Source organism: Podarcis erhardii, assembly GCF_964252035.2.
Source record: "Podarcis erhardii genome assembly, chromosome: 6".
NCBI lineage: Eukaryota > Metazoa > Chordata > Lepidosauria > Squamata > Lacertidae > Podarcis > Podarcis erhardii.
The window spans coordinates 63,903,758-63,909,391 of NC_138510.1; positions in this window are offsets into that span (position 1 = coordinate 63,903,758).

The following is a 5,634-nucleotide window of genomic DNA, read 5'->3' on the forward strand; positions in this document are numbered from 1 at the left end:
TTTCATCACCACTTAGCTTGCCTCTTGTTCTTTCTAGGGTAGATTAAAGCCAAACTGTGGTTTTCTTTCAGCCTTTAAATCCCTGGTAGTGAGCTCATGGGTTGCTCTCCAAGAATAACTGATCGTAAGAGCAGGTCCTTAAAACAAGAGCTTACCAAGTTGAAGGATTTACACTTTTTTTTTTTACACTTTCTTCCATTATCACTCCCTCTATTTCCAAATCACATCTTTCCCAGTTGTCCAGATGTATCAAAAACTGCATGAACACACACATGCACAGAGAGAGACAGACCCAGAGGTTAGCAGGAATAGGGGGGAAATAACTAGAAAAATCCTAAGAGGGGGGACCGCAGAAGCAGCCCAATGAGGACTTAAGAGGGCATGGAGTCCTGTGTGTGTGAAAACAGGTTGGAGGGGGAAAGGCATGGAGTGACTGGAAAATGAAAGCTGAGGAAGAGACTTATCAACAATGAGAAGCTATTTTTAAATGTCCGCAAGGACAAAGTGAGAGCTATTGACATAAATCGGTGGAGAAATTGAACATTTTAAGGTAGCTGGGATTGGATATGTGTGCTAACCTCACCCAAAAGCACCGGGGTGTGTGTGTGTTCAAAGCTGCCTAGTGAGAACAGTGCATGCTCGTTGGGAAAGGGAACTATGGACTATAGAATGGAGTGACTGGAACCTTGAACAAAAGCACTTCATACTGCAACATTTTGTTACAGGGCTCCATGTTTCGACTGCCAGTCCTTGCATAACCAAACTGACCACCAATGCACAAGGGATAAGTGTAAGCAGACTTGGGGCAACCCAGAATTTGGAAACACTACAAAAGGTCTTTAACGGGGGGGGGGGGAATCCCAAGGGAGGAGTAGAATGCAGCAGCTGGAATCCTGAACAGCAGCACCTCACATTGAAATGTCTTGTTAGAGGCTCCATGGGTCTCTGCTAGTGCAAGATGACCAGGTTAAAATGGTAGTAAGACGACAAGCTGGGGGACCTTCCAGCACAACAGAAGTGGTATTGGGCGAACCTTCAGAAGGGGGAATCTGCAAAAATCACACATCGCTCCAGTGGGGAGTTACAACTAGAGTGGAGCCCTTCCGTTCATGGAACTGGGCAGACTGGATCCAATGTTCTGGATTTTGTACCACACAATTCCAAGACAGCAAAGATATATTGCAACAGGACACAAACATTTACATCAACAATGTCTTAACCCCTCCATAATTTGCAGTTAACAGTTGCATCAGAAGTAACAGTAGAAGACTGTTCTTTCTATAGCACTTAAGATGAATTACAACTCTGCCTTTACATGCGCACCTTGTTCATTTAGATACACTTCTTAGGTAGCCTTGTGAGCTCTTCTCCAGCACCACATACTGCAGTACTTCTGAGCATTGCACACAGAGACCCTTGCTGCTATTGATTTACACAAAGCGTAAATGCACCTAAAATGCAATTGTGTTATCCCAGAGTGATTGGTCTCACCACTTTCCCAAATAAATTTGTATTGATCCAAGGTTGTATAGACCAAATCTAACAACTGCAATTTCCCATGTGTTGGGAGCATTCCACCATGCAGTGCCACACTTGACAGAAGCTAGTCTGAAAACAGCTTAGATTTGCAATGTTTTAACGCTGATCTAACTTAAGAGGCACCAAATGCCTATTTTTGACATGCAGCATCAATCCCACCCGTATAATGGGAACGGTAGCCTTCTTTGTGGTCAATTTCCCCTAACAGAAGGGTTTTGGAGCTGCCACTGACTTGTATGATGTTTTATACACTTTTGAAAAATGAAAGCCTGGTGAAGATTCAAGTTCCAGTTGAAGCTTTCTATTGATACGTTAGTAATTCACTCTCTGGCTGGGCACCTACTGTTAAGAGCACCATGGATCAACCCCTTTCCATTACCCTTTGTGTCTCACTAAATCTAGCTCAGATTATACCTCTTTTTCAGAGGAAGCAATCCCAGCTTCTTTTAAAGTTCACAAGATGGTTCTGTGTCGAGGAAGACTACCAACTCCATCTGGTACTCCATCTGAGATCCTACCTACCTACGCACTGTCTTGCCAGAGTGGTGCATGCTTTGGTCACTTCCCACTTGGACTACTGCAATGCGCTCAGCATGGGGCCACCTTTGAAATGATTTGGAAACTACAATTAATCCTGAATGTGGCTGCCAGGATGGTGACTGGGAGCAGCCACTGGGACTGTAGAACACTGGTCCTTAAAAAACTGGCTCATAGTACATTTCAGAGAACAATTACTGGTGACCTTTAAAGCGCTAAATGGCCTCTGCCCAGTATACCTGAAGGAGCGTCTCCACTCCCATCATCCAGCCAGGACATGGAGGTCCAGTTCTGAGGACCTTCTGGTGGTTCCTTCATTTCAAGACGTTACAGGGAACCAGGCAGAGGGCCTTCTTGGGTAGTGGCGCCCGCTCTGTGGAATGCCCTCCCATCAGATGTAGAAGAGATAAAATGATTATGCAACTTTCCACAGACATCTGAAGGTAGCCCTGTATCAGGAAGCTTTTAATATCTGTTGTTTCAGTTCTGTTATACTCTACTGGAAGCTACCCAGTGTGGTAGGGCAACCCAGTCAGATGGGCGGAGTATTAAATATATAAGTGATTTGCCTGGTGAGTCCTGGTGACGTATGACACAATCAGATGATGTGCAAGTAGCATGTGTTTCTTTTAAAAAAACTCCAATTCTCTCAACCTTGTACAAGATCACCTCAAGTAGCATGAAACATGAGAGGAAAGAAGAGCTGGAACATATACTTTCAGTGCTTTTCCAAAGAACTGGCTACATATTCTGAGGATTCCAACAAGAGCTGTATTTCAGCCTTCTTCATCACTTTTATACCCACAAAGTCCAATATGCTATGATCCTATCCATTCTTGAAGAGATCATCTCTACAGCCCCTAAAGTATTCAGAAAAGACGTTTTATATACAGAAACCCATACAATCCACTGCATGTGTGCTTAAAAATAAAGCCAGTGTGAATAAATAAATGAATTAAAATGGTAACTAGACACTTTTTTGGCGCCTACAACCCAGGTCCCAGGAGCCACATGGCTCCTACCTTTTCTATCCCAGTTTTGAACACTGCTTCAAAGCCTACAACACTGAAATCAAGTCATTGTGACCGGCAACCAAAATGACTGTATGACATATGAGAAATGTAGTCTGTAGATTTCCCACACAAAATAAATGGGGATTGTTTTCTGATGGCTAATCGTAGCAGGTTGAGGGATCCTAACTTCCAGAGTATTAGGTTCATAGCAAGGAATGTTGAAATGTGAATACATGAATAAAAATATGTGGATACAAGCAACCAAAAATCTCTCCTGCAATGTATGCAAATTGCTAACAGCAGAATTTGATCTACACATCCTATTTTTTGTAGAAATACATTGTTCATTAATTTCCAAACGCTAAGACTTTATGGTGCTCTACAGTCTATATTCTTCTAAAAACTGTTATTTATTTGCTCATAATTGTCTCTCCTCCCATTATTTTAATATGCTATAGCTTACTGTACAGCTTTTCTACTTTACTGTGTGCACAAGTGAAAACTATTTCAAAACCTCAGAAGCTTCACCATATGCATTTTCATAGCAGAGGCAGGCAGACTTCAGGCTTCTGTTTGTTTGTTTTTTACTAGAATTCTGGGTTCTGTCAATTAAGAGCCAAACTGGTGGCTCAGGGGGCAGCGCCAGTGACAATATGCTGCATCCTTCAAAGTGTACACTTGCGTGACCACACCTACAGGAATCAATTCACATCTGGAGCTACTTATGGATCAATGATTCCAATTAAAAATATACCAGGGGAGCTGCACAACTTGGTCAAAGACAAGTGAGGAAGATAAAAATGAGTGACAAAACTGACAACCCCAAAGCCAGTCATTTTGAGTTCATGGCTGAGAATAGTGGTGGTGGACATTTGTAACCAACCTCTACTGAACAGAGCTGGAATAGTGTATCCTCCATCACAGAACACATTCCAACACGAGTAGCCACATCCCAGCCATGGATCATATCCAACACTGTTCAGCTACCACAATGGAACCTGCCCCTCTTCTCCAGGTTCCTCCATAACTCAGCATCTGTTCCAGAGGATTGGAGGACCCTCCAGGGCAGACTTTGAAGGCACACAGGGAGGACAAATGGAGAAATCCATTGTGCAAGTGCAACTCCCAATGCGGAGTGTTGGATATAAGCCCATATTCACTTGGGCAGAATGTCAATGGGGCCTACCCTCAATGTGGACCACGATCGAAGAAGTCAAAACCAAAATGAACCAACCCAACTAAAGCTGCATGCAAAGTACTTACACAAAGTCTGATTCAAATCAGTAGGAAAATTGCTTATGAACCTGCAAATTCCAGAAAATGCAGAGTATTTCTGCACACAGCTATTCATTTAAGTCTCGTCCACCCCTGTCAGCCCAGAACATAAAACACTGTCCAAGTACAGAAAAATTTAAAGACAAGCTGAAATATAGTTGATACAACCAAATGTAATAATATATAGCAATGCACAATTTACCAAAAAAGAGAGAGAGAGGTCGTCACTGGTTTGTGTTTAATGCATAAGTGCTTTAAGGCTTTAAAAACAAACCAGTTTGTTTTTTCTCAACCAGGACCCGAGTTCTAAAATATGGGACTAGGGGGAAAAAAATACCTCTCAGCATCTGCGAAGTACTCTTTCCCTCTGCTTGCCAAGCAACAGAGTCTGTTCCCACACACTTAAGAATCAAACATGTGGTGGCTGCAATACTATTATACTAGCTCCACTTCTGATTTTCAACCAAGGCACTTATTAAATTATGAGTTAGCTCGCTTTAAAAAAAAAAGACCTTTAACTGTTATTTGTACCCTCCCAACTTTAGTTTTTTTAACCCAACAAACGAGCTTTGCATATTTAACAGCTCTCCAGAAGGCAGCAAGAGCTAACAGATTGTATTTCTAAACGGTTCTCATTCACCTCTTCTGCACTGTGTTTCTGTGATGTAAACAGAGCTCAAAAGTTATCCAGCATTCTTTAACTTGTTTTTGTTTACGCCTTCCTTTATGCATTGCCAAGTCTCAAGACATGCCACCCCCCCAAGCTTACAACAAATTACAAAACTGAGCCAAGGCCAAGTGTTTACAGATGCAATTACAAAATAAAAGCCTAAACTGGTGGAAGCAGTGACAAACGCAATGAACCTGAAATCACAGGCAAGAAGTGAAATAATGCTTATTGTAAGAGTGAAGACAACCAATGCATCCCTTTTAGAGCTGCTGCCCCTCCCCCCATCTACATAGCTCTTAGTGGCTTTTCTAAAGCTTCAACTGGATTGCGTCAAGAAGTAGTGCAGGACCCCGGGTAGCCAACAGTTCTCTTCAGTGCACCGCAAACCTTGTGAATTAGGATAGATGTTCTGCCCATGTCTGCTGAAAAGCATCAATAAACCGTCACCATACAGTGATCTGTGCATTTTCCAAGATCACACAAACCTGCAAAAAGGCAGCTGCCTCACTACAATTTATTTTCTTATTTCAGTTCACACCCCAACTAGTATTCAGCTGAAGGTGAATGCGTATCTATACTCTGAGCACTCAAGACAGCCAG